Source organism: Pan paniscus, chromosome X, assembly GCF_029289425.2.
Source record: "Pan paniscus chromosome X, NHGRI_mPanPan1-v2.0_pri, whole genome shotgun sequence".
NCBI classification, from domain to species: domain Eukaryota; kingdom Metazoa; phylum Chordata; class Mammalia; order Primates; family Hominidae; genus Pan; species Pan paniscus.
The window spans coordinates 84,603,675-84,630,844 of NC_073272.2; the positions used below are offsets into that span (position 1 = coordinate 84,603,675).

The 27,170-nt window shown below is 38.7% G+C and overlaps 1 protein-coding gene across 2 annotated transcripts in view; it reads right to left on the reverse strand.

The window, feature by feature from the left end:
- SATL1 (spermidine/spermine N1-acetyl transferase like 1) overlaps positions 1–27,170 on the reverse strand; it is a 150,238-nt gene that overhangs the window by 32,474 nt on the left and 90,594 nt on the right. The window contains exons 5-6 of one of the 2 annotated variants that reach the window (XR_001337681.3): positions 17,129–17,299; positions 15,238–17,050 (exon numbers count right to left, since the gene is read on the reverse strand). The gene's annotated coding sequence lies outside the window, so the exon portion shown is untranslated. Of the gene's footprint in view, positions 1–15,237; positions 17,051–17,128; positions 17,300–27,170 lie in introns of those variants that run through there. The other variant, XM_055106673.1, reaches the window with a different exon arrangement.

Sequence of the window (27,170 nt, forward strand, 5' to 3'; positions counted from 1 at the left end):
CACCATACTATTCACTGTATAGATATCAGATGAAAAAAATTTTTAAATATATATATATATAGCCAATCCATTATTAAATCATTCAATTAAAATCCTTACCAAATATGTGATCCATTGCAAGCAGTGTCTTAAATTTCCACATTTGATTCTTTATGAATTATGATCTGTCTTCTAAGAGTACTTAGTCAATCTCAGGGTAAAGAATTCCCTGGCCAGTGATGGATGCCAGGGGATTCAAGTTATGCTTTACTCATTGTAATCCTATGTTACCCTTGATCCAGAAGATCTCTTTAGGGCCAAAAAGGATTTCAGGTCTTTTTCATTACAGGCCCAGCGAACCCTAAATGATCTTGAAGATCCCAGAATTGACCTACCCTCACAAGAGTTAATCTGAGGATAAATGCAGACCACAATACATTTCAGGCTCTTCCTCCCCTTCTGTATCTCCAATCTGCTTCCAAAGGAGCCCATCTTTCCTTTGAGCTTTTTATCTTTGACATCTTCCCTATCATCCATCACCCCAGCTTAGATTACTGCAACAGCTTCTCATTTGGTCTCCCTAGCTTCAGCCTTTCCTACTTTGTCAGTCCTTCCTGTGGATCTAGATTATTAATCATTTTATGTATGTTTTACTCACATGTAAAGCATTGGGTACTTGGAATTTTTCTAAACATTACAAACATATTAATTCATTTAATCCTACCAATAATCCTATAATATTGGTGAGGAACCTGAGGCACAGGAGAGGTTAAAGTAAGTTGCCTAAGACCACATAGTAAGTAGTAAAAATCAAATTGAAATTAGACAATCTAGCACCAGAGTTTGTGCATTTTACCACTACTGCCGCTTTCGGTATAATGAGACAATCTCTAGCTACTCTAGCCCTACTGATCTTCTTTTATGTGGATTATAAACTGCACCACTTTAGTATTTTTTGTATAATTTTTTATGCCTATTGATTTGGACAGTCCAACCAGGGTGTAAAATTCTCAAGGAGCAGCAACCACATCTTATCAAAATTTTGTAGCCCTCAGAACCCCTAGCACAAATTAGGTACCTAGTAAATTGCCCAGGACTTGAACCAGCCTCCAGGGGTTGGAGTACCAAACGATGGCCTTTATTCCTTTCATCACAAGTTTTACCCCCACCACCACACCCCTCCCACCCCATTTTGGGTAAGCTGATATATACCATTATAGGAAATGTATTCACTGTAGTTAGAATGACTCATGTATCAAAATTCAAAGTTACTTTGAAACACTGGTAAACTGACTCAGGGAATATTTTAATTTATCAACTCAACCTCCTTGAAGTCGGCCATCATATAATTTTAATGTATTATTTTGCAAAAAGAAAAGAATAAAATTAAACAGTTAAATTCTTGTCACTAACTTGCTGATTCAGAGTCCTATGTAATATACTGTGATCTAGTGTACAATTTATAGTCAAAAGACTTGAATACTATTCCCTACTCAATACTTTACTAGTTATATGTTTTTAAGAGGTTACTTAATCTCTCTGAGCCTGACCCTCTACCACCTCACTTCACCCCACTCCTGTTTTCTCATCTATAAGGCAGGGATAATATTTGCCTTACCTCAAAGATAACTTTGAGGATCAAAGAAGACAATGTTTCTGAAAGTCCTTTTTAAACTCTAAAGCACTATATAAATGTAGGTTGTATTATTATTCATAGTATCAGATCCAAGAACCAAGGAATGTTAGTTTAGATTTAGTTTTGTCTCTATTCCACGCCATGTGATCTGGATGAAGGCATTAACTTCCCTGTGCCTCATTCTTTCCATTTGTAAAATGAAACAGCTTACAATTTTAATCCTTTGTGATCTAATTCTCTTAACTTGCTCCATATCCTGTTGGCAAATAACACAAAATCTGTTTTGTTACTGGACTTTTTCAATCCAAATGACTACCAATGCATGAAGTGAATTATTAGTATTTTTATTATACTTTAAGTTCTAGGTTACATGTGCACAACATGCAGGTGTGTTACTTATGTATACATGTGCCATGTTGGTGTGCTGCACCCATTAACTCATCATTTACATTAGGTATTTCTCCTAATGCTATCCCTCCCCAGTTCCCCCACCCACGACAGGCCCCAGTGTGTGATGTTCCCTGCCCTATGTCCAAGTGTTCTCATTGTTCAATTCCCACCTATGAGTGAGAACATGCAGTGTTCGGTTTTCTGTCCTTGTGATAGTCCGCTCAGAATTATGGTTTCCAGTTTCATCCATGGCGCTACAAAGGACAAGAACTTATCCTTTTTTATGGCTGCATAGTATTCCATGGTGTATATGTGCCACGTTTTCTTAATCCAGTCTATCATTGATGGACATTAGGGTTGGTTCCAAGTCTTTGCTATTGTGAATAGTGCCACAATAAGCATACGTGTGCATGTGTCTTTATAGTAGCATGATTTATAATCCTTTGGGTATATACCCAGTAATGGGATAGCTGGGTCAAATGGTATTTCTAGTTCTAGATCCTTGAGGAATCGCCACACTGTCTCCCACAATGGTTGAACTAATTTATACTCCCACCAACAGTGTAAAAGCCTTCCTATTTCTCCACATCCTCTCCAGCACCTGTTGTTTCCTGACTTTTTAATGATCATCATTCTAACTGGTGTGAGATGGTATCTCATTGTGGTTTTGATTTGCATTTCTCTGATGACCAGTGATGATGAGCATTTTTTCATGTGTCTGTTGGCTGCATAAGTGTCTTCTTTTGAAAAGTGTCTGTTCATATCTTTACCCACTTTTTGATAGGGTTGTTTGATTTTTTCTTGTAAATTTGTTTAAGTTATTTGTAGATTCTGGATATTAGCCCTTTGTCAGATGAGTAGATTGCAAAAATGTTCTCCCATTCTTTAGATTGCCTGTTCACTCTGATGGTAGTTTCTTTTGCTGTGCAGAAGCTCTTTAGTTTCATTAGATCCCATTTGTCTATTTTGGCTTTTGTTGCCATTGCTTTTGGGGTTTTAGTCATGAAGTCCTTGCCCATGCCTATGTCCTGAATGGTATTGCCTAGGTTTTCTTCCAGGGTTTTTATGGTTTTAGGTCTAACATTTAAGTCCTTAATCCATCTCGAATTAATTTTTGTATAAGGTGTAAGGAAGGGATCCAGTTTCAGCTTTCTACATATGACTAGCCAATTTTCCCAGCACCATTTATTAAAAAGGGAATCCTTTCCCCATTTCTTATTTTTGTCAGGTTGGTCAAAGATCAGATAGTTGTAGATGTGTGGTGTTATTTCTGAGGGCTCTGTTCTGTTCCATTGGTCTATCTCTCTATTTTGGTACCAGTGCCATGCTGTTTTGGTTACTGTAGCCTTGTAGTATAGCTTGAAGTCAGGTAGCGTGATGCCTCCAGCTTTGTTCTTTTGGCTTAGGATTCTCTTGGCAATGCAGGCTCTTTTTTGGTTCCACATGAACTTTAAAGTAGTTTTTTCCAATTCTGTGAAGAAAGTTATTGGTAGCTTGATGGGGATGGCATTGAATCTATAAATTACCTTGGGCAGAATGGCCATTTTCATGATATTGACTGTTCCTATCCATGAGCATGGAATGTTCTTCCATTTGTTTGTGTCCTCTTTTATTTTGTTGAGTAGTGGTTTGTAGTTCTCTTGAAGAGGTCCTTCACATCCCTTGTAAGTTGGATTCCTAGGTATTTTATTCTCTTTGTAGCAATTGTGAATGGGAGTTCACTCATGATTTGGCTCTCTGTTTGTCTGTTATTGGTGTATAAGAATGCTTGTGATTTTTACACAGTAATTTTGTATCCTGAGACTTTGCTGAAATTGCTTCTCAGCTTAAGGAGATTTTGGGCTGAGACGATGGGGTTTTTTAAATATACAATCATGTCTTCTGCAAACAGGGACAATTTGACTTCCTCTTTTCCTAATTGAATATCCTTTATTTCTTTCTCTTGCCTGATTGCCCTGGCCAGAACTTCCAACACTGTGTTGAATAGGAGTGGTGAGAGAGGGCATCCCTGTCTTGTGCCAGTTTTCAAAGGGAATGCTTCCAGTTTTTGCCCATTCAGTATATTAGCTGTGCGTTTGGCATAAATAGCTCTTATTATTTTGAGATGTGTTCCATCAGTACCTAGTTTATTGAGAGTTTTTAGCATGAAGGTCTGTTGAATTTTGTCAAAGGCCTTTTCTGCATCTATTGAGATAATCATGTGGTTTTTGTCTTTGGTTCTGTTTATGTGATGGATTATGTTTATTTATTTGTGTATGTTGAACCAGGCGTGCATCCTAGGGTTGAAGCCAACTTGTTCATGGTGGATAAGCTTTTTGATGTGCTGCTGAATTCGTTTTGCCAGTATTTTATTGAGGATTTTCACATCAATGTTCATCAGGGATGTTCATCTAAAATTCTCTTTTTTTGTTGTATCTCTGCCAGGCTTTGGAATCAGGATAATGCTGGCCTCATAAAATGAGTTAAGGAGGATTCCCTCTTTTTCTATTGATTGGAATAGTTTCAGAAGGAATGGTGCCAGCTCCTCTTTGTACATCTGGTAGAATTCGGCTGTGAATCCATCTGGTCCTGGACTTTTTTTGGTTAGTAGGCTATTAATTATCGCCTCAATTTCAGAGCCTGTTAGTGGTCTATTCAGAGATTCACCTTCTTCCTGGTTTAGTCTTGGGAGAGTGTATGTGTCCAGGAATTTATCCATTTCTTCTAGATTTTCGAGTTTATTTGCATAGAGGTGTTTATAGTATTCTCTGATGGTAGTTTGTATTTCTGTGGGATCGGTGGTGATATCCCCTTTATCATTTTTTATTGCATCTATTTGATTCTTCTCCCTTTTATTCTTTATTAGTCTTGCTAGCAGTCTATCAATTTTGTTGATGTTTTCAAAAAACCAGGTCCTAGATTCATTGATTTTTTGAAGGTTTTTTTGTGTCTCTATCTCCTTCTGTTCTGCTCTGATCTTAGTTATTTCTTGCCTTCTGCTAGCTTTTGAATTTGTTTGCTCTTGCTTCTCTAGTTCTTTTAATTGTAATGTTAGGGTGTCAATTTTAGATCTTTCCTGCCTTCTCTTGTGGGCATTTAGTACTGTAAATTTCCCTCTACACACTGCTTTAAATGTGTCCCAGAGATTCTGCTACATTATGTCTTTGTTCTCATTGGTTTCATAGAACATCTTTATTTCTGCCTTCATTTTGTTATTTACCCAGTAGTCATTTAGGAGCAGGTTGTTCAGTTTCCATGTAGTTGTGCGGTTTTGAGTGAGTTTCTTAATCCTGAGTTCTAATTTGATTGCACTGTGGTCTGAGAGACAGTTTGTTGTGATTCCTTTTCTTTTACATTTGCTGAGGAGTGCTTTACTTCCAACTATGTGGTCAATTTTGGAATAAGTGTGATGTGGTGCTGAGAAGAATGTATATTTTGTTGATTTGGGATAGAGAGTTCTGTAGATGTCTATTAGGTCTGCTTGGTGCAGAGCTGAGTTCAATTCCTGGATATCCTTGTTAACTTTTTGTCTCGTTGATCTGTCTAATGTTGACAGATTAGACAGGGGTGTTAAAGTCTTCTATTATTATTGTATGGGGGTCTAAGTCTCTTTGTAAGTCTCTAAGAACTTGCTTTATGAATCTGGGTGCTCCTGTATTGGGTACATATATATTTAGGATAGTTAGCTCTTCTTGTTGAATTGATCTCTTTACCATTATGTAATGGCCTTCTTTGACTCTTTTGGTCTTTGCTGGTTTAAAGTCTCTTTTATCAGAGACTAGGATTGCAACCTCTGCTTTTTTTTTTCTTTCCATTTGCTTGGTATATCTTCCTCCATCCTTTTATTTTGAGCCTATGTGTGTCTCTGCACGTGAGATGGGTCTCCTGAATACAGCACACTGATGGGTATTGACTCTTTATCCAATTTGCCAGTCTGTGTCTTTTAATTGGAGCATTTAGCCCATTTACATTTAAGGTTAATATTGTTATGTGTGAATTTGATCCTGTCATTATGATGTCAGCTGGTTATTTTGCCCATTAGTTGATGCAGTTTTTTCCTAGCATCAATGGTCTTTACAATTTGGCATGTTTTTGCAGTGGCTGGTACAAGTTGTTCCTTTCCATGTTTAGTGCTTCCTTCAGGAGCTCTTGTAAGGCAGGCCTGATGGTGACAAAATCTCTCAGCATTTGCTTGTCTGTAAAGTACTTTATTTCTTCTTCACTTATGAAGCTTAGTTTGGCTGGATATGAAATTCTGGGTTGAAAATTCTTTTCTTTAAGAATACTGAATATTGGCCCCCAGTCTCTTCTGGCTTGTAAGGTTTCTACCGAGAGATCTGCTGTTAGTCTGATAGGCTTCCCTTTGTGGGTAACCTGACTTTTCTCTCTGGCTGCCCTTGACATTTTTTCCTTCATTTCAACCTTGGTGAATCTGACAATTATGTGTTTTGGAGTTGCTCTTCTTGAGGTGTATCTTTGTGGCATTCTTTGTGTTTCCAGAATTTGAATGTTGACCTGCCTTGCTAGGTTGGGGAAGTTCTCCTGGATAATATCCTGAAGAGTGTTTTCCAGCTTAGTTCCATTCTCCTCGTCACTTTCAGGTACACCAATCAAATGTAGATTTGGTCTTTTCAATAGTCCCATATTTCTTGGAGGCTTTGTTCATTTCTTTTTACTCTTTTTTTTTCTAAACTTCTCTTATCGCTTCATTTCATTAATTTGATCTTCAATCACTGGTACCCTTTCTTCCTCTTGATTGAATTGGCTATTGAAGCTTGTGCATGTGTCACATATTTCTCATGCTGTGATTTTCAGCTCCATCAGGTCATTTAAGGTCTTTTCTACACTGTTTATTCTAGTTAGCCATTCAACTAATCTTTTTTCAAGGTTTTTAGCTTCCTTGCAATGGTTTCAAATGTCCTCCTTTAGCTCAGAGAAGTTTGTTATTACTGACCTTCTGAAGCCTACTTCTGTCAACTTGTCAAAGTCATTCTCCATCCAGCTTTGTTCTGTTGCTGGCATGGAGCTGCTATCCTTTGGAGGAGAAGGGGCACTCTGGTTTTTAGACTTTTCAGCTTTTCTGCTCTGGTTTCTTCTCATCTTTGTGGTTTTATCTATGTTTGCGCTTTGATGATGGTGACCTACAGATGGAGTTTTGGTGTGGATGTCCTTTTTGTTGATGTTGATGCTATTCCTTTCTGTTTGTTATTTTTCCTTCTAACAGTCTGGTCCCTCAGCTGCAGATCTGTTGGAGTTTGCTGGAGGTCCACTCCAGACCCTGTTTGCCTGGGTATCACCAGCAGAGGCTGCAGAACAGCAAATATTGCTGCCTGATCCTTCCTCTGGAAGCTTCATCTCAGAGGGGCACCCAGCTGTATGAGGTGTCAGTTGGCCCCTACAGGGAGTTGTCTCCAAGTTAGGCTACATGAGGGTCAGGGACCCACTTGAGGAGGTAGTCTGTCCATTCTCAGAGCTCAAACACCATGCTGGGAGAACCACTACGCTCTTCAGAGCTGTCAGACAGGACATTTAAGTTGGCAGAAGTTTCTGCTGCCTTTTGTTCAGCTATGCCGTGCCTCCAGAGGTGGGATCTACAGAGGCAGGTGGGCCTCGTTGAGCTGCGGTGGGCTCCACCCAGTTCGAGCTTCCTGGCTGCTTTGTATACCTACTCAAGCCTCAGCAATGGTGGACACCCCTCCCTCAGCCAGGCTTGCCACCTCACAGTTCGATCTCGGACTAGCCGTGAGCAAGGCTCCATGGGTGTGGGACCCGCTGAGCCATGCACAGGATATAATCTTCTGGTGTGCCATTTGCTAAGACCATTGGAAAAGCGCAGTGTTTAGGTGGCAGTGTCCTGATTTTCCCAGTACAGTCTGTCACAGCTTCCCTTGGCTAGGAAAGGGAAATCCCCTGACCCCTCATGCCTACCGGCTGAGGCGATGCCCCACCCTGCTTTGTCTTGCCCTCTGTGGGCTGCACCCACTGTCCGACCAGTCCCAATGAGATGAACCAGGTACCTCATTTGGAAATGCAGAAATCACCCGTCTTCTGTGTCAATCATGCTGGGAACTGCAGACCAGAGCTGTTCCTATTTGGCCATCTTGGACCAATCCTCTGAAGTGAATTATTTTATATTATTGCCTTATATTGCCACTTAGAATTTACATAAATCTTTTGCATGATTAAATTATTTTAATGTCTCCTGTTTTATATAATTATCAATTATGATATAGAAAATGCTATATTCACATTGTTTTACATAGAAAATATTAAATTTCTTTCTTTTCATTGTTCAAAAAGAAACTGAAAGAAATACACATTTTAGAGTGCTCTTGAAGAAAATAAGTGAATTTTGCACCAGGAAGAAGAACATTTCTTCCCTGCTCAGAATTAAAGCTTCAAAAGCATATGTGAACTCCTAATTAATGAGTGTTTCAATAATAATGTAAAGCATCTACAAATATATATGTATGTGTGTATGTATATATGTGTGTGTGTGTGTGTATAGTGTGTGTGTTTGTGTGTGTGTATACTATTAAGTTTATTGTTAATGGAAAGCTTCAAGATGGAAGTATTTAAAAAGAGACATTAAACCTAAAATGAGAAATGTCTGACTCATGAGAAAGGGAAGGTATGAAAGGAGGAGAATGTACAACCTTGCAGATTAAATTGAAGGTAGAGGTGAAGCTCTCATTTACTTAACCATTCATTCAAAAAATTTGATTACCTTCTATGTGCCAGGTAGGTATAATGCTAGGCACTAGGGGGACAAGAAAATGAATAGACAAATCTCTGTTTTCAAGAGTCTCAGTATTGTTGGAGAGGCAGTCCTATATATAGATATAAGTCAATGTAAGTGCTGTGCTAGAGATATGCAGAGGGTGCCAAAGGAGCAACAGAAAGAATATCTATCTCAAAGTAAAGATCAAGTAAGCTTCCTGGAAGAAGCTTCCTGAGCTGAGTTTTAGTTGGGAAATAGAAGTTATTCATGTTAAATGAGAATGGTATGTATTCCAGGTAGTAAAAGAAGCTTTTATGAAAGTCTGAAGATAACAAAATGCGAGGAGGATGCCAGGGGTCTGTAAGGTTTTCAATGCTTAGAGTATGAGGAAGGAGTAGCAACAGATAAAGCTGAAGAGGTAGGTGGTAGCTAGATCTTGAAAGGACTTGGTATGCCATGCTAAAATGTTTGGATTTATCCTGAAGGCAACTGAGAATCATCAAAATAATTTAAAAGTAACAGTGACATGATAAGTTTTATCTTTTAGAGAGATAACCCATGGAATACTATGCAATCACAAAAAGGAACAAGATCATGTCCTTTGCAGGGACATGGATGGAGCTGGGAGCTGTTATCCTCAGCAAAGTAATGCAGGAAGAGAAAACCAAATGCTGCATGTTCTCACTTACAAGTGGGAGCTGAACAATGAGAGCACATGGACACATGGCAGGAAACAACACACACTGGGGCCTGTCGGTGGGGGACGGGGGTAGGGAGAGCACCAGGAAGAATAGCTAATGAATGCTAGGCTTAATTCCTGGCTGATGGGTTGATCTGTGAAGCAAACAACCATGGCACATGTTTACCTATGTAACAAACCTGCACATCCTGCACATGTACCCCAGAACTTCAAAGTTGAAGAAAAAAAAACTTCAAATATTTTCTAAGTGATAGTCTTGTGCTGCAGAAGTGAAATGTGAAATAATGGGTGTGTTATACTGCCTTACAATTTTGTTGGGAAAATTACAACAAAAATCAATACTTGATTCACTCTCCTTGGTTCTGAGAAGTACTGCATTTAATTATAAATTATATTTTGTTACTTATAAAATAAAATGCATTTGCTTTCATTAAAAAAAAAAGAGTGAGATAAATCTTGTGTGTGTGTGTGTGAGACAGGGCCTCACTCTGTCACCCAGGCTGGAGTGCAGTGGCATGATCTCGGCTCACTACAGCCTCGACCTCCCAGACTCAAGCGATCCTCCCCCCTCAACCCCCGCACCTGAAGTAGCTGAGACTATAGGCACTCACCACCGTGCTCGAGTAATTTTTTTGTACTTTTCATAGAGATGGGGTTTCACCATGTTGCTCAGGCTGGTCTCAAACTCCTGAGCTCAAGCGTTCCATCTGCCTTGGCCTAGCAAAATGCTAGGATTATAGGCATGAGCTACTGTGCCCAGCCTAGAGAGATAAATCTAATGAAGAAAGGAAAGAGCCAAAACCGGTTAGGAGTTGTTGTTTTAATCTAGGTAAATTATAGCAATAATAATAATGAGTTCCTGAAATAAAGCAGTAGAGGTAGGGAAGAAAAAGGGCACAATTCAAGAGTTATTTAGGAGGTAGAAGTGAGGAGAGTTGGTGACCAACTATTAATACATGTGAGGATGAGGGGGATCGTAGGGCAGAGGAAGACCCCTGGATTTTGGGCTTTCATGAATAGTTGAGAGTGCAATTTAATGAAACATGGCATATAGGAGAAAGAATAGATAGGGAGACAAGATTATGAGTTCAGCTTCAGTCATATAAAATTTTAGGTGTCTTTGAAATTTCCAAGCAGAGATGTTCATTAAGCAGTTGGATATCTACACTGGAGATAGATTTGAGAATATTTTTATAGAGTATAGATGAAGACATAATCACAGTGAGATTACTCAACAAAGAGTACAAAAACTTAGATCAGAACCCCAATGATATAGTCCTAAGAAGTCCCAATGTTTATGGAATAAATGGAAGAAGAAGAGCACCTGAAGAAGACTGAAAATATTGTCTATAGAGGTATGGGTAAAGTCTGGAAGACAGTAATGTCACAGAATCTAAGGGAGCAGAGAGTTTCCAGAAGGGAGTTGTCACCAGTGTCAAAGGCTGCAAATGTTCACAGAAGATCAGGTTGGAAAAGTGCCTGCTGGATTTAGCAACTAGTAAGTTATATATAACCTTGGTGTATACAGTTTCAATTTCAGTGGCCTGAAGGGAATGGAATAAAAATGCAGTAGGCTGAGGAGTAGTAAGAAGTGAGGAAGCCCAAGGACATTTTCTTTGGCAGCCCCACAAATATTTTCTTTTGGGAGCTCATAGCAAATAGTAAAGTGTACCTGCCTTCTCGTTATATATAATTTCTCCCTGTAGCATTTATTAAAAGATTTTCAGCAAAAATAAGTGAGCATAGGCAATGAGTGATTATTACTCTTCCAACAGGCTGTGCTATAAAGAAAAGGCAATAAATAGTGATAACTCTCCCCTCTCCCCATCTCTGTCTGTCGCTCTGTCACTGAAAATACTTGAACATGTTTAAATACTACTGGGAAGGAGCCAACAGAAAGGAAGAGGTTGAGGATTCAGAAAAGAGGGGAATAATCGATGGAAAAGGAACCACAAAGAGGCAGAAAAGCGTGGGATCAGGAACACATATGGAAGAATGGGATTCGTTAGGATTGGGAAACACCTCTTCCATTGAGATGGGAATGGAAGAGTTAAGGATGAACGCCAATGCAGAGAAGTTCATAGTTGGGGGCTGAATGGTAAGGACCAGGGAGTGGAACAGTTCTTACATCATAACCCCAATTTTACCCCATGAAAATTTTTATTTGGAGTAGTGAAAGTCTGAAATAGTAGGTGAATGTAATAATTGAAAGAGATGACTAAGATAAAGTGATGCTAGGGGGCAATGAATATTTCATGCTCTTCATCTCTATTCTTATATCCCATTTCCAATCCATTAGGAAATTCTACAACTTTATCTTCAAAATATACCCCAAATCCAGCCACTTTTCTCCACCTACACTGCCACCACCCTAGTTTGAACTATCACCGTCTCTCTTTGATTACTGTAATAGCTTTTCCCACTCCACTCCACCCCACCTCTACCCCACTCTGGCTTCTTTCAAGATTTTCTCTTTGTCTTTGATTTTCAGCAGTTTAAATTATATATCTAGGTATAGAGTTTTTGGTATTTATCCTGCTTAGTATTCTCTGAGATTCCTGGATCTGTGTTTTGGTGTCTGCTATTAACTTCAGAAAATTATCAGCCATTATCACTTCAAATATTTCTTCTGTTCTTTTCTTTCTTTCTACTCCTTCTGGTATTCCCATTATGCATATGTCATAGCTTTTTAATTGTCCGACAGTTCTTAGGTATTCTACTTTTTTAATTCTTTTTTTCTCTTTGCATTTCAGTTTGGGAAGTTTCTACTGAGATATTTTTCAGCTCAGATTCTTTCCTCAGCCATGTTCAGTCTACTAATGAGCGCATCAAAAACATTCTTCACTTCTGTCACAGTGTTTTGATTTCTAGCATTTCATTTTGATTCTTTCTTAGGGTTTCCATCTCTCTGCTAACATTACCTATCTATTCCTGTATATTGTCCACTTTTTCCATTAAAATCTTTAGCATATTAATCATGCTTATTTTAAATTTCCTGTCTGAAAATTCCAAAGTCTCTGCCACATTTGAGTCTTGTTCTGGTGCTTTGTCTCTTCAGACTATTTTCCCTGCCTTTTGGCATGCTTTGTAATTTTTTACATGATGTATCAGATAAAAGGAGTGTGAGGTTTTATGTTTATCTGGCTAGGAGTTAGGTGCTTAGTGTCTGCTGTAGTTGTGGTACCGACAACTAAAATTTTCCCTAGTGACCTTGGTTTTGTCTCCCCTGTTGGGAGTTTTCCTGGAGCCTCCTTAAATAGAGTCTGAGTCTTGCAGCTCTCACAGTTGTGATCCACTATTATTATACTGCAGCCCTGTTGATTTGGTAGTAAGGTATTGAAAGTGTGAGAGTCCCCCTAAGAATGTGACTCGGGAGTTTTTTTTGTTTTTGTTTTTGTTTTTAACTCCCAAGCAGGTCCATTCTCAGCTTATAGCAATTTGTCAATCACCATTTAGGTGTTCCTACCAGTTATTGACTCCAGTGGTTTCTGCTCCAGCTAAATTAATCTGGGCTTTTATTTCTTTGCATAACAGGAGCAGATTGGTAACGAAAAAGTTTGACTGAAGTGGGTTCAAGATAGAATAGGGAAGAAATATTGGAAACAGCATTTCTTTTGAGGAGTTTTGCTGTGAATGGGAGTAGAGAAAAGAAAAATAGCTGAAGGAAGATATGGGGCAAATATTTTTTGTTTTGGAGATTAAGGAAATCAGAGCATATTTATTGATGAGAATGATCCAATGGAAAGCTGAAAATTCTAATGCAGGAGAGAAATGAAGATTTTCTGCAGCAAAGTCCTTAAGTAGGCAAGAAGAAATGAGATGGGAGCCAATGTACAAGTTATTATTATCATTGAAAATATTATTATTACTTTTTTACTATTATTCCTTTCAGTACAAATGTTCAGATGATCTTTGGCTTGCCTGATTCATGTGAATCTGTTTCTACTGTTCTATGCAGAATTTTCTAGCCGTTTGCTGACCACCATCATAAGGAGACTTTCACTTCAATAAATCACAGTTTGGAGGCCAGGATGGAGCCTTAATCCTACCAGAGTCCCTCAACATTTGGGATAAAGTATTTAAATGGAGAGGAGCCTAGAATCTATAATAACAGCTGATACTTTTATAGCATCTATGTGCCAAGCAATGTGGTAAATACACACATGTATATATGTATATGTATTTATCATATACGTAAATTGGGTACATATCTATACACAACCTCATTGGGTTATTGTGATAAAAATATGAGTTGATATATAGAACTCATATTATTATCACAGTAACCCACTGAGGTACATGCTCTGTTATTCTCATTTTACAGATGGAGAAACTGAAATATACAGCTAGTAAATGGGGGAGTCAAGAGATATGAACCCAAAGTCTTGGGCTCTGGAGTCTATATACTTAACCCTACCATAAATCTTTTCCTTTTCTGAGCAAGAATTCATTTAAGGCCATGATGATAATGTCAAGGTTCACTGAGCTTAGTTCAGTCTCTGAAGAGAGGAACACAAGCTTAGTTCCTCATTACACTGTCCTGAGAAATCTTCGTAAATCTCAGAAAGAGCCCTCAGATTAATCTCATTTTCTTATGGCTCATTATTTATGAATTTGTCTTTGTCCATAAACAGATAAAGTATACTATGCCTTTTTCAAGATAAGAATCTGACTTTATTTTACAGTAGATTTACACTATTTCTATGAACACCCCAACCTGCCTTTTAAAAACATTTTTACTAAAGTATTACATTCAGAAAAGTATCATAAATGCACAGTTAGATAAATCTTCACACAGTGAGCAAGCCCATGTAACTAGTACCTAGATCAAGAACCAGAACATTATTAGCACCCCAGTGTCCCCTTCTTGCCAACTCTCAGTCACTATCCTCCTAAATGTAACTGCTATTAGTTTGTTATGTTTTTGAACTTAAATCCAAACTATTAGATTGGTATATTAATGGCAAAAACAGCAATTACGTTTGAACCAATCTAACACTTTTAAATTAACCCCTACTTCCATTAACAATCTACACATTTCTTGCCTGATTTTTTCCAACTCATTCAAGGATGAAAGCTAAAATTGTGTCATGTCCTGCTCACCTAAATGACCACATTTTTTTCTGAGTTTTTATTTGAACTATGTTTATGTGATAAAATAATAAATAATAATAGTAACCACACTTACTGAGCACTTACTATGTGCCAGGTAAGTGTTTTACTTGTCTAATCCCCATAACAACCCTAAGAGGGTGGTATTATATTTTAATTTCTACTTTTCAAAAGAGGAAACTGAAGCGCAGAGAGATTAGGTAACCTTCCCAAGGCCACACAGTTAGCAAGTGGCAGAATTAAGGTAATTTTTTTCTCCCTTTGAAATATGTTTGGCCATATGTAGATCAGACAAATATATCCTAGTTCATCTGGATGGACTCTTGTTATTATAAGATTAGTTTTAATGAATTATTTAAATACACTTATCTATTATATCTGATTATACTTTAATTGCAGTCCACACTGAATTCCCCCTTATACAATCAATTCAAAATTTAGAATCCATTGTTAACCTTCTTGGATTTAATTGTGTCCTGTTTCATGCATCAGATTAACAGGTTGCTAGCTACTGTTCCCAATGTGTACAATACAGAATATTTACGTTATATCCCTAGAATTTTTTTCAAAGGCATTTTGGTTGATCCATATTATTGTCCCTTTAATTAACATGGTTTGTCAGTTAGAATACTTTTGGCTGCAAGTAAGAGAACACCCAACTAAACATATTTTAAACAGCAAAGATTTATTAATAAATCTAACATAACAAGAAGTCTTAAGTTAGGCAGTCCCAGGCTTGATTCATCAGTTCACTGAGGTTATCAAGGACCCTATTTTTTTCCCCATCTTTCCGCTCTGGAACCTCCAGTTTATTGGGATGATTCTTCTCAGGGTTGCAAGATGACTGCAGCCATTCCAAGCATCACATCATGACACAGCTGTATGCAAAGCAGGCAGAAACGGGCTGCAAGGGAAGGCTGCCCTTTCCTTTTTTACAGAAGAAACTTTCTGAGAAACCCCAGCAAACTTCCCCTTATGTCTCATTGGCTAGAATTGTTCCATGTGGCCACTCCTAGCTGCAAGACAGGCTGAGATAACAGTAATTAACACTCCCAGCCTCTGTTGGGAGAAGAAAGGTGTTTATTGGGCAATATGTTGTTAGATAGGTAACCACCATTATGTGCTTCACATAGATAATTTACAGCTAACCTTAATGTCTTAGAAAGGATATAGATGAAGAAAGGCAATATTAACTACACCCATAGTATATTGGATGTGTAAGCTGAAATGTTGCCTTCCTATGACTTGTCAGTCTGATAGTCTTGATGCTACTGTATTTCTGAAGTCTCACCATATGGTAGGACTTTCTAAGTGTGTCACAGTGAATTTGCTCCATATTGGCTGGAAGTTTCAGGAAAATAGAATTTGGTTTAATAGAAAGAAGTATATTTCTGACAGAGCTGGTTGTTTCCAGAAGGTTTGAAACACATATCACCAAAATGTTTAAGTAGAGTGCTTCAGTTTACAATAACAACAATAATAATTACAATAATAATATATAAATTCTGAATCAAGAGATACTCAGCCTCCTGTCAAAAACCAATGGATTTTTGTAGAGGGAATTCATGTGGAGCTTAGATAAAGAATTAGAGTCTATCTATGATTTATAACCTTTTGTATCTTATTTCTTACTAAGTACTCAAATAATTGTCTCTTACCATAATAAAAACAAATAAACAAAAATGCCTGTTTTCCAAAAATGTGCATGTATATTTTCATAATATTGTACTAATATTAGGTTGGTGCCAAAGTAATTACTGTTTTGCCATTAAAAATAATTGCAAAAACTGCAATTACTTTGACACCAACCTAATAATATTAAGTACATACTTTATTGCTATGATATTATAAAACAAGGAGATCATTTTTTAGAAATTGAAGTAGAGGCCGGTCACGGTGGCTCACGCCTGTAATCCCAGCACTTTGGGAGGCTGAGGCGGGTGGATCACGAGGTTAGGAGATCGAGACCATCCTGGCTAACACGGTGAAACCCCGTCTCTACTAAAAATACAAAAAATTAGCCAGGCGTGGTGGCGGGCACCTGTAGTCCCAGCTACTCAGGAGGCTGAGGCAGGAGAATGGCGTGAACCCAGGAGGAGGAGTTTGCAGTGAGCCGAGATCACACCACTGCACTCCAGCCTGGGTGACAGAGCGAGACTCCGTCTCAAAAAAAAAAAAAAAAAAATTGAAGTAGAGTTGTTGAAAGCAAACAAATTATACCAGGTCAAGGTAAGCTGGGTAGATAAAAAATTATCTGTATTAACAGGTGGCATGAAGGTTCAACCTGAAGCTCTCATGAAACTGCAATTTTATTAGCGGCAAGAAAGGAAGAATGGTGAATAAAGTACAATAATAGATACATTCCAGCAGAAATACTTACATAAAAATAAATATACATGCCAGTAGGTGGGGAGAAGAGTGGATTCTGAGACACACATGGGCTACAAGGTTAATGATAGCTTGTCAAGGTGACTTAGATGGAAAATATATGGCAGATATGATTAGGTGAATTGGCGTCCTGACAAATGTGGATCTAAGGAGAAAAAGAGAGAGAATATCCTAATGAAAGCCTGGTATCCCAACTGGATTACATCTGTATTTGTTTCCTTACCGGATACTTCCTTCTCTTTTTATTTTCTCCTCCTGAAAACTCTCCTAACTTTTGTTTCTCTTTTTCTGCCCTCTTCCACTTTCATTTCTTTCTCTTATCTTTTCTTCATCTCTTCTCTTTGCCAGTGATACCCAATGATGTCCTCAGATGATTGTTCAGCACTCTTGGTGGCTGTAAGGTCAGAGATCTCTGGTTATGAGCAGGGTTGGAAAATGTATTAGTAGCAATATGTTTCAAGCAAAGGTTTAACTTTGGCAAATAATAAAACATGAACCTTAGTACAAAGATGAACAAATAGTTCTTGGAAATAATAAATAGCTATGACTGAACTCAAGTGGTATACAACTCATACACAATTCGTGCATGTTCCATATACAGGAAGTATAGATATGGGGATCTGACAAGTGTACAACCAAAAAGTTAACTGGTAATTTATACATGCTGTAAGGAACAAGTTCAAAATCCATGGTCCCTTATCTCCTATATAAACCATTCACAATCTCTGCTGATTGCCTCTCCTAATTGCAGCAGTCTTTAAATGTAGTTGACAAGACTGCCTTCTTCTATCTTACTCTCATGATGGTGGATCACTTGTTTATACTGTCTTGAATTCTGTTCATCTCTTGGTGTTTTCTGACTGTACATTGTGAATAACGTAAGAAAAATTTTAGTTGCTTTATTTCTATAGGTTAAAGATATAAATAATTAATTATGCTTTAATTAGAGAGGGAATCAATGCTTTGTAGTATCTAAGCTAAATAACTAGACAGTATTACAAGCAAAGGTTCTGTTGTTTAAAATTCACAAACCTGAAAGTATCTGTTTTTTTAAAAGGTGATTATTTTTAGAAGAGATAAATAATTATTTCCTCTTAAAGATAACATGTTTGTCTCTGATCTCTGAGATAAATATGAAAAATTCTATGGACCAGTAACTAAAATTTTTACTTGTGTCAATATTAGTAATTGTTTTAGGCTACTTATATTTAACACTGTTTCTTAGAATATATAAATGTTGTACTATATTTTTAAGAAAATTTTCAACCTGCAATGTATTCAATACAAATATGTACTTACATGATATAATAAAAACCATGTGAATCCATGTAAAAGGAAAGAAATGGCCAAAGAAATAAGTGGTATAATCATACCTGTCTATGAAACAGCATAAAATCTTTGCCAAGCCAAGAAGTACAACTTTTTTTTCTAAATATTGGCTATTGAAAACAGATGTGACTTAAATTTCTCTAAACAGCACCATTTGACATAGTAATTCTGGTGGGCACTTTTGGAATGTTGGGTAGTTGAATGTTCAGTGGAGCATTTTGGCCCAGTGAAGTTGTTTCCATATTTAAAGGTGTAAGTCAAACTTTTAAAGTACTGTACTATGTTTTTACCTAAAAACTGTGTTATATTTTCTGATGTTGCCTTTTCACTCCTTTTAGCAATATGTTTATGTAGTAGAATCAGTGTGTCATATTTTACATTAGGAAAAAAATACGCTCTACAAAGGGCAAACAGCTTCCTTTTGGATTCTACGTACCTAATCTCATCAAAGAAACTTCCCCTTCTTGCCTATCACCTCCATCCCCAAACATACTCGGATACTCAGAGACCTGGGATTCAGGCAATCTGAACTCTGACTCCATGGAATCTCTTCTTTGTGTTTAGGCTGGAGGAAGGTTAAAATAGTTTTCCTTTTCTTGGAATTGCAGTTTCTGTGCATGTTTATAGGTCCCGTGACTTGACTCGTAAGAAAGGTTCCTACTGAGTTTCAGACTTTAGAAAACTTTTTCTCAGTTCAGATCAGGGAGGAGACACTGCAGCCATATCCTGGGCAAAATGACTCTCCACAGTTTTCTTGAAATTATCAAAACATCATTAAGAGTTGGGGCTGTCTGGGTGCAGTGGCATATGCCTGTAATCCCAGCTACTCAGGAGGCTGAGACAGCTGGGTCTCTTGAGCTCAGAAGTTCAAGACCAGCCTGGGCAACACAGTGAGACCCAGTCTCTTCAAAATATAAAATAATAATAATAAAAGAGCCAAGTGTGGTGGTGCACAACTATAATCCCAGGTACTTGGGGGGCTGAAGTGGGAGGATTACTTGAGTCTGGGAGGTAGATGCTGCATGAGCCGTGATTGCACCATTGCAATCCAGCCTGGGTGACAGAGCTAGGCCCTGTCTCAAAAAATAAATAAATAAATAAAATAAAATAAAATAAAAAAGAGAGCAAGAGATGTGGCTGAGCTGCCTGCTACCCTTAGTGGCCTACTAGTAGATTGACTATTTAATCTATCTGTCTAAATTAGTGCACATTGGGAATGAAGAGAGCATTATTAATAATTATTCTGGGACAACAGGCATAAACTGGAAATGTCCTAGCAACCCAGTATTTATGTTGACCCTATCTTTGGGTACTGTGCATCTTGTCAAATTTACTAATTATGCTTATTTTTATGTCTGTCTTTCTCTTGTATATTGTAAGCTATTTAAAAACATAGATCTTTGTTTTAACCATGATTACCTATCAAATGACTGGAATAGTACTTGGCACATACTAGGTGCCCAATAAATCTTGTTGAATGAGTGAAATATTACTGTATAATAGGCCATTTTTTGTGATTCATTCCTAGGCTAAATGAGAAATATACTCTTGTGAAAGTCCTTTTCCAGGAAGAAATCTATGAGTATGAATAAGATATATTTGAAAAATATACTTTGACCTCCAATAAATGACAGTGTATTACATATTAAAAGCCACATCCTTTTAAGTAGAGTACCACCTATTTGAAGCTGGTAGACACATTTTCTTACAGAATCCTAGACAGTCATAGCTATGAAAGATTATAGTAATCACCTAACCGATCTTTTCATGTCAGCTATGACAGTATGCCATAATATAGTAGTCCCCCTTATTTGCAGTTTCACTTTCTGTGGTTTCAGTTACCTGTGGTACCACGATCTGAAAATACTACATACAGTAAGATATTTTATAAGAGACCACATTCACATAACATTTATTACAGTATATTCTTTTTTTTTTTTTTTTTTTGAGACAGAGTCTCGCTCTGTCGCCCGGGCTGGAGTGCAGTGGCACGATCTCGGCTCACTGCAAGCTCCGCCTCCCGGGTTCACACCATTCTCCTGCCTCAGCCTCCCGAGCAGTTGGGACTACAGGCGCCCGCCACCACGCCTGGCAATTTTTTTGTACTTTTAGTAGAGACGGGGTTTCACTGTGTGTTAGCCAGGCTGATCTCGATCTCCTGACCTTGTGATCTGCCTGCCTCGACCTCCCAAAGTGCTGGGATTACAGGCGTGAGCCACTGTGCCCAGCCTACAGTATATTCTTATAATTACTCTATTTTACCAATTGTTATTCTTGTTAATCTCTTACTATGTCCAATTTATAAATTAACAGGATGACTACAGCCAATGATAATTTATTGTCCATTTAAAAATAATTAAGAGTATAATTAGATTATTGGTAACACAAAGAAAGGATAAATGATTGAGGTGATGGACACCCCATTTACCCTGATATGATGAATATGGATTGCATTCCTGTATCAGAATAGCTCATGTACTCTATAAATACATACATCTCCTATGTGCCCACAAAAATTAAAAATTTAAAAAAATAAACTTTATCATAGGTATGTATGTATAGGAAAAATCATAGTGCATATAGGGTTCAGTACTATCTGCAATTTCAAGTATCCACTGGGAGTCCTGGAATCTATCACCTGTGAATAAGTGGGGACTACTGTTTATTGGAATAACACATACTAGGAGTACCTTACTTAGGATCTGACATTTACTGTTCGATGGGGTAACCTGATAAAAATTCTGCAGGAGGCAATGAAGCACTCTCTAAAGATACTATATGAACAATTCTTGCCAGTAGTCACTCCCATTGGGGAATTTGGGAAAGTCATATTCTCCCTCTCCATAAATACATGGACATTTCTGGCTGGCAGCCAAGATGGCCGAATAGGAACAACTCCGGTCTACAGCTCCCAGCGTGAGTGACGCAGAAGATGGGTGATTTCTGCATTTCCATCTGAGGTACCGGGTTCTTCTCACTAGGGAGTACCAGACAGTGGGCGCAGGACAGTGGGTGCAGCGCACCGTGCGAGAGCCAAAGCAGAGCGAGGCATTGCCTCACTTGGGAAGTGCAAGGGGTCAGGCAGTTCCCTTTCCTAGCCAAAGAAAGGGGTGATGGACGGCACCTGGAAAATCGGGTCACTCCCACCGTAATACTGTGTTTTTCCGACGGGCTTAAAAAATGGCACACCAGGAGATTATATCCCACACATGGCTCAGAGGGTCCTATGCCCACGGAGTCTTGCTGATTGCTAGCACAGCAGTCTGAGATCAAACTGAAAGGCGACAGCAAGGCTGGGGGAGGGGTGCCCGCCATTGCCCAGGCTTGCTTAGGTAAACAAAGCAGCCTGGAAGCTCCAACTGGGTGGAGCCCACCACAGCTCAAGGAGGCCTGCCTGACTCTGTAGGCTCCACCTCTGGGGGCAGGGCACAGACAAACAAAAAGACAGCAGTAACCTCTGCAGACTTAAATGTCCCTGTCTGACAGCTTTGAAGAGAGCAGTGGTTCTCCCAGCATGCAGCTGGAGATCTGAGAAAGGGCAGGCTGCCTCCTCAAGTGGGTCCCTGACCCCTGACCCCCGAGCAGCCTAACTAGGAGGCACCCCCTAGTAGGGGCAGACTGAAACCTCACACAGCCAGGTACTCCTCTGAGACAAAACTTCCAGAGGAACGATCAGACAGGAGCATTCGTGATTCACAAAAATCTGCTGTTCTGCAGCCACCGCTGCTGATACCCAGGGAAACAGGGTCTGGAGTGGACCTCTAGCAAACTCCAACAGACCTGCAGCTGAGGGTCCTGTCTGTTAGAAGGAAAACTAACAAACAGAAAGGACATCCACACCAAAAACCCATCTGTACATCACCATCATCAGAGACCAAAAGTAGATTAAAACCACAAAGATGGGGAAAAAACAGAGAAGAAAAACTGGAAACTCTAAAAAGCAGAGCACCTCTCCTCCTCCAAAGGAATGCAGTTCCTCACCAGCAATGGAACAGAGTTGGACGGAGAATGACTTTGATGAGTTGAGAGAAGAAGGCTTCAGACGATCAAACTACTCCAAGCTACAGGAGGAAATTCAAACCAAAGGCAAAGAAGTTAAAAACTTTGAAAAAAATTTAGAAGAATGTATAACTAGAATAACCAATACAGAGAAGTGCTTAAAGGAGCTGATGGAGCTGAAAGCCAAGGCTCGAGAAATACGTGAAGAATGCAGAAGCCTCAGGAGCCAATGCGATCAACTGGAAGAAAGGGTATCAGTGATGGAAGATGAAATGAATGAAAGGAAGCCAGAAGGGAAGTTTAGAGAAAAAAGAAACGAACAAAGCCTCCAAGAAATATGGGACTATGTGAAAAGACCAAATCTACATCTGATCGGTGTACCTGAAAGTGACGGGGAGAATGGAACCAAGTAGGAAAACACTCTGCAGGACATTATCCAGGAGAACTTCCCTAATCTAGCAAGGCAGGCCAACATTCAGATTCAGGAAATACAGAGAACGCCACAAAGATATTCCTCGAGAAGAGCAACTCCAAGACACATAATTGTCAGATTCACCAAAGTTGAAATGAAGGAAAAAATGTTAAGGGCAGCCAGAGAAAAAGGTCGGGTTACCCACAAAGGGAAGCCCATCAGACTAACAGCGGATCTCTCGGCAGAAACTCTACAAGCCAGAAGAGAGTGGAGGCCAATATTCAACATTCTTAAAGAAAAGAATTTTCAACCCAGAATTTCATATCCAGCCAAACTAAGCTTCATAAGTGAAGGAGAAATAAAATACTTTACAGACAAGCAAATGCTGAGTGATTTTGTCACCACCAGGCCTGCCCTAAAAGAGCTCCTGAAGGAAGCACTAAACATGGAAAGGAACAACTTGTACCAGCCACTGCAAAATCATGCCAAATTGTAAAGACCATCAAGGCTAGGAAGAAATTGCATCAACTAACGAGCAAAATAACCAGCTAACATCATAATGACAGGATCAAATTCACACATAACAATATTAACTTTAAATGTAAATGGACTAAATGCTCCAATGAAAAGACACAGAATGGCAAACGGCATAAAGAGTCAAGACCCATCAGTGTGCTGTATTCAGGAAACCCATCTCACATGCAGAGACACACATAGGCTCAAAATAAAAGGATGGAGGAAGATCTACCAAGCAAATGGAAAACAAAAAAAGGGAGAGGTTGCAATCCTAGTCTCTGATAAAACAGACTTTAAACCAACAAAGATCAAAAGAGACAAAGAAGGCCATTACATAATGGTAAAGGGATCAATTCAACAAGAAGAGCTAATTATCCTAAATATATATGCACCCAATACAGGAGCACCCAGATTCATAAAGCAAGTCCTGAGTGACCTACAAAGAGTCTTAGACTCCCATAAAATAATAATGGGAGACTTTAACACCCCACTGTCAACATTAGACAGATCAATGAGACAGAAAGTTAACAAGGATATCCAGGAATTGAACTCAGCTCTGCATCAAGCAGACCTAATATACATCTACAGAACTCTCCACCCCAAATCAACAGAATATACATTTTTTCAGCAACACACCACACCTATTCCAAAATTGACCACATAGTTGGAAGTAAAGCTCTCCTCAGCAAATGTAAAAGAACAGAAATTATAACAAACTGTCTCTCAGACCACAGTGCAATCAAATTAGAACTCAGGATTAAGAAACTCACTCAAAACTGCTCAACTACATGGAAACTGAACAACCTGCTCCTGAATGACTACTGGGTACACAACGAAATGAAGGCAGAAATAAAGATGTTCTTTGAAACCAACGAGAACAAAGACACAACATACCAGAATCTCTGGGACACATTCAAAGCAGTGTGTAGAGGGAAATTTATAGCACTAAATGCCCACAAGAGAAAGCAGGAAAGATCTAAAATTGACACCCTAACATCACAGTTAAAAGAACTAGAAAAGCAAGAGTGAACACATTCAAAAGCTAGCAGAAGGCAAGAAATAACTAAAATCAGAACAGAACCGAAAGAAATAGAAATACAAAAAACCCTTCAAAAAATTAATGAATCCAGGAGCTGATTTTTTGAAAGGATCAAAAAAATTGATAGACTGCTGGCAAGACTAATAAAGAAGAAAAGAGAGAAGAATGAAATAGACGCAATAAAAAATGATAAAGGGGATATCACCACCGATCCCACAGAAATACAAACTACCATCAGAGAATACTACAAACACCTCTACGCAAATAAACTAGAAAATCTAGAAGAAATGGATAAATTCCTCGACACATACACTCTCCCAAGAATAAACCAGGAAGAAGCAGAATCTCTGAATAGACCAATAATAGGCTCTGAAATTGTGGCAATAATCAATAGCTTACCAACCAAAAAGAGTCCAGGACCAGATGGATTCACAGCTGAATTCTACCAGAGGTACAAGGAGGAACTGGTACCATTCCTTCTGAAACTATTACAATCAATAGAAAAAGAGGGAATCCTCCCTAACTCATTTTATGAGGCCAGCATCATCCTGATACCAAAGCCGGGCAGAGACACAACCAAAAAAGAGAATTTTAGACCAATATCCTTGATGAACATTGATGCAAAAATCCTCAATAAAATACTGGCAAACTGAATCCAGCAGCTCATCAGAAAGCTTATCCACCATGATCAAGTGGGCTTCATCCCTGGGATGCAAGGCTGGTTCAACATATGAAAATCAATAATCATAATCCAGCATATAAACAGAACCAAAGACAAAAACCACATGATTATCTCAATAGATGCAGAAAAGGCGTTTGACAAAATTCAACAACGCTTCATGCTAAAAACTCTCAATAAATTAGGTATTGATGGGACGTATCTCAAAATAATAAGAGCTATCTATGACAAACCCACAGCCAATATCATACTGAATGGACAAATACTGGAAGCATTCCCTTTGAAAACTGGCACAAGAGAGGGATGCCCTCTCTCACCACTCCTATTCAACACAGTGTTGGAAGTTCCGGCCAGGGCAATCAGGCAGGAGAAGGAAATAAAGGGCATTCAATTAGGAAAAGAGGAAGTCAAATTGTCCCTGTTTGCAGATGACATGATTGTATATCTAGAAAACCCCATCGTCTCAGCCCAAAATCTCCTTAAGCTGATAAGCAACTTCAGCAAAGTCTCAGGATACAAAATCAAGTTGCAAAAATCACAAGCATTCTTATACACCAATAACAGACAAACGGAGAGCCAAATCATGAGTGAACTCCCATTCACAATTGCTTCAAAGAGAATAAAATACCTAGGAATCCAACTTACAAGGGACATGAAGGACCTCTTCAAGGAGAACTACAAACCGGTGCTCAAGGAAATAAAAAAGGATACAAACAAATGGAAGAACATTCCATGCTCATGGGTAGGAAGAATCAATATCATGAAAATGGCCATACTGCCCAAGGTAATTTATAGGTTCAATGCCATTCCCATCAACCTACCAATGACTTTCTTCACAGAATTCGAAAAAACTACTTTAAAGTTCATATGGAACCAAAAAGGAGCCCGCATTGCCAAGTCAATCCTAAGCCAAAAGAACAAAGCTGGAGGCATCATGCTACCTGACTTCAAACTATACTACAAGGCTACAGTAACCAAAACAGCATGGTACCAGTACCAAAACAGAGATATAGACCAATGGAACAGAACAGAGCCCTCAGAAATAATGCCGCATATCTACAACCATCTGATCTTTGACAAACCTGAGAAAAACAAGCAATGGGGAAAGAATTCCCTATTTAATATATGGTGCTGGGAAAACTGGCTAGCCATATGTAGAAAGCTGAAACTGGATCCCTTCCTTACACCTTATACAAAAATCAATTCAAGATGGATTAAAGACTTAAATGTTAGACCTAAAACCATAAAAACCCTAGAAGAAAACCTAGGCAATACCATTCAGGACATAGGCATGGGCAAGGACTTCACGTCTCAAACACCAAAAACAATGACAACAAAAGCCAAAATTGACAAATGGGATCTAATTAAACTAAAGAGCTTCTGCACAGCGAAAGAAACTACCATCAGAGTGAACAGGCAACCTACAAAATGGGAGAAAATTTTCGCAACCTACTCATCTGACAAAGGGCTAATATCCAGACTCTACAATGAACTCAAACAAATTTACAAGAAAAAAACAAACAATCCCATCAAAAAGTGGGCGAAGGACATGAACAGACACTTCTCAAAAGAAGACATTTATGCAGCCAAAAGACACATAAAAAAATGCTCACCATCACTGGCCATCAGAGAAATGCAAATCAAAACCACAATGAGATACCATCTCACACCAGTTAGAATGGCAATCATTAAAAAGTCAGGAAACAACAGGTGCTGGAGAGGATGTGGAGAAATAGGAACACTTTTACACTGCTGGTGGGATTGTAAACTAGTTCAACCATTGTGGAAGTCAGTGTGGCGATTCCTCAGGGATCTAGAACTAGAAATACCATTTGACCCAGCCATCCCATTACTGGGTATATACCCAAAGGACTATAAATCATGCTGCTTTAAAGACACATGCACACGTATGTTTATTGCGGCACTATTCACAATAGCAAAGACTTGGAACCAACCCAAATGTCCAACAATGATAGACTGGATTAAGAAAATGTGGCATATATACACCATGGAATACTATGCAGCCATGAAAAATGATGAGTTCATGTCCTTTGTAGGGGCATGGATGAAATTGGAAATCATCATTCTCAGTAAACTTTCACAAGGACAAAAAAGCAAACACCACATGTTCTCACTCATAGGTGGGAATTGAACAATGAGAACACATGGACACATGAAGGGGAATATCACACTCTGGGGACTGTTGTGGGGTGGGGGTAGCGGGGAGGGATAGCATTAGGAGATATAGCTAATGCTAAATGATGAGTTAATGGGTGCAGCACACCAGCATG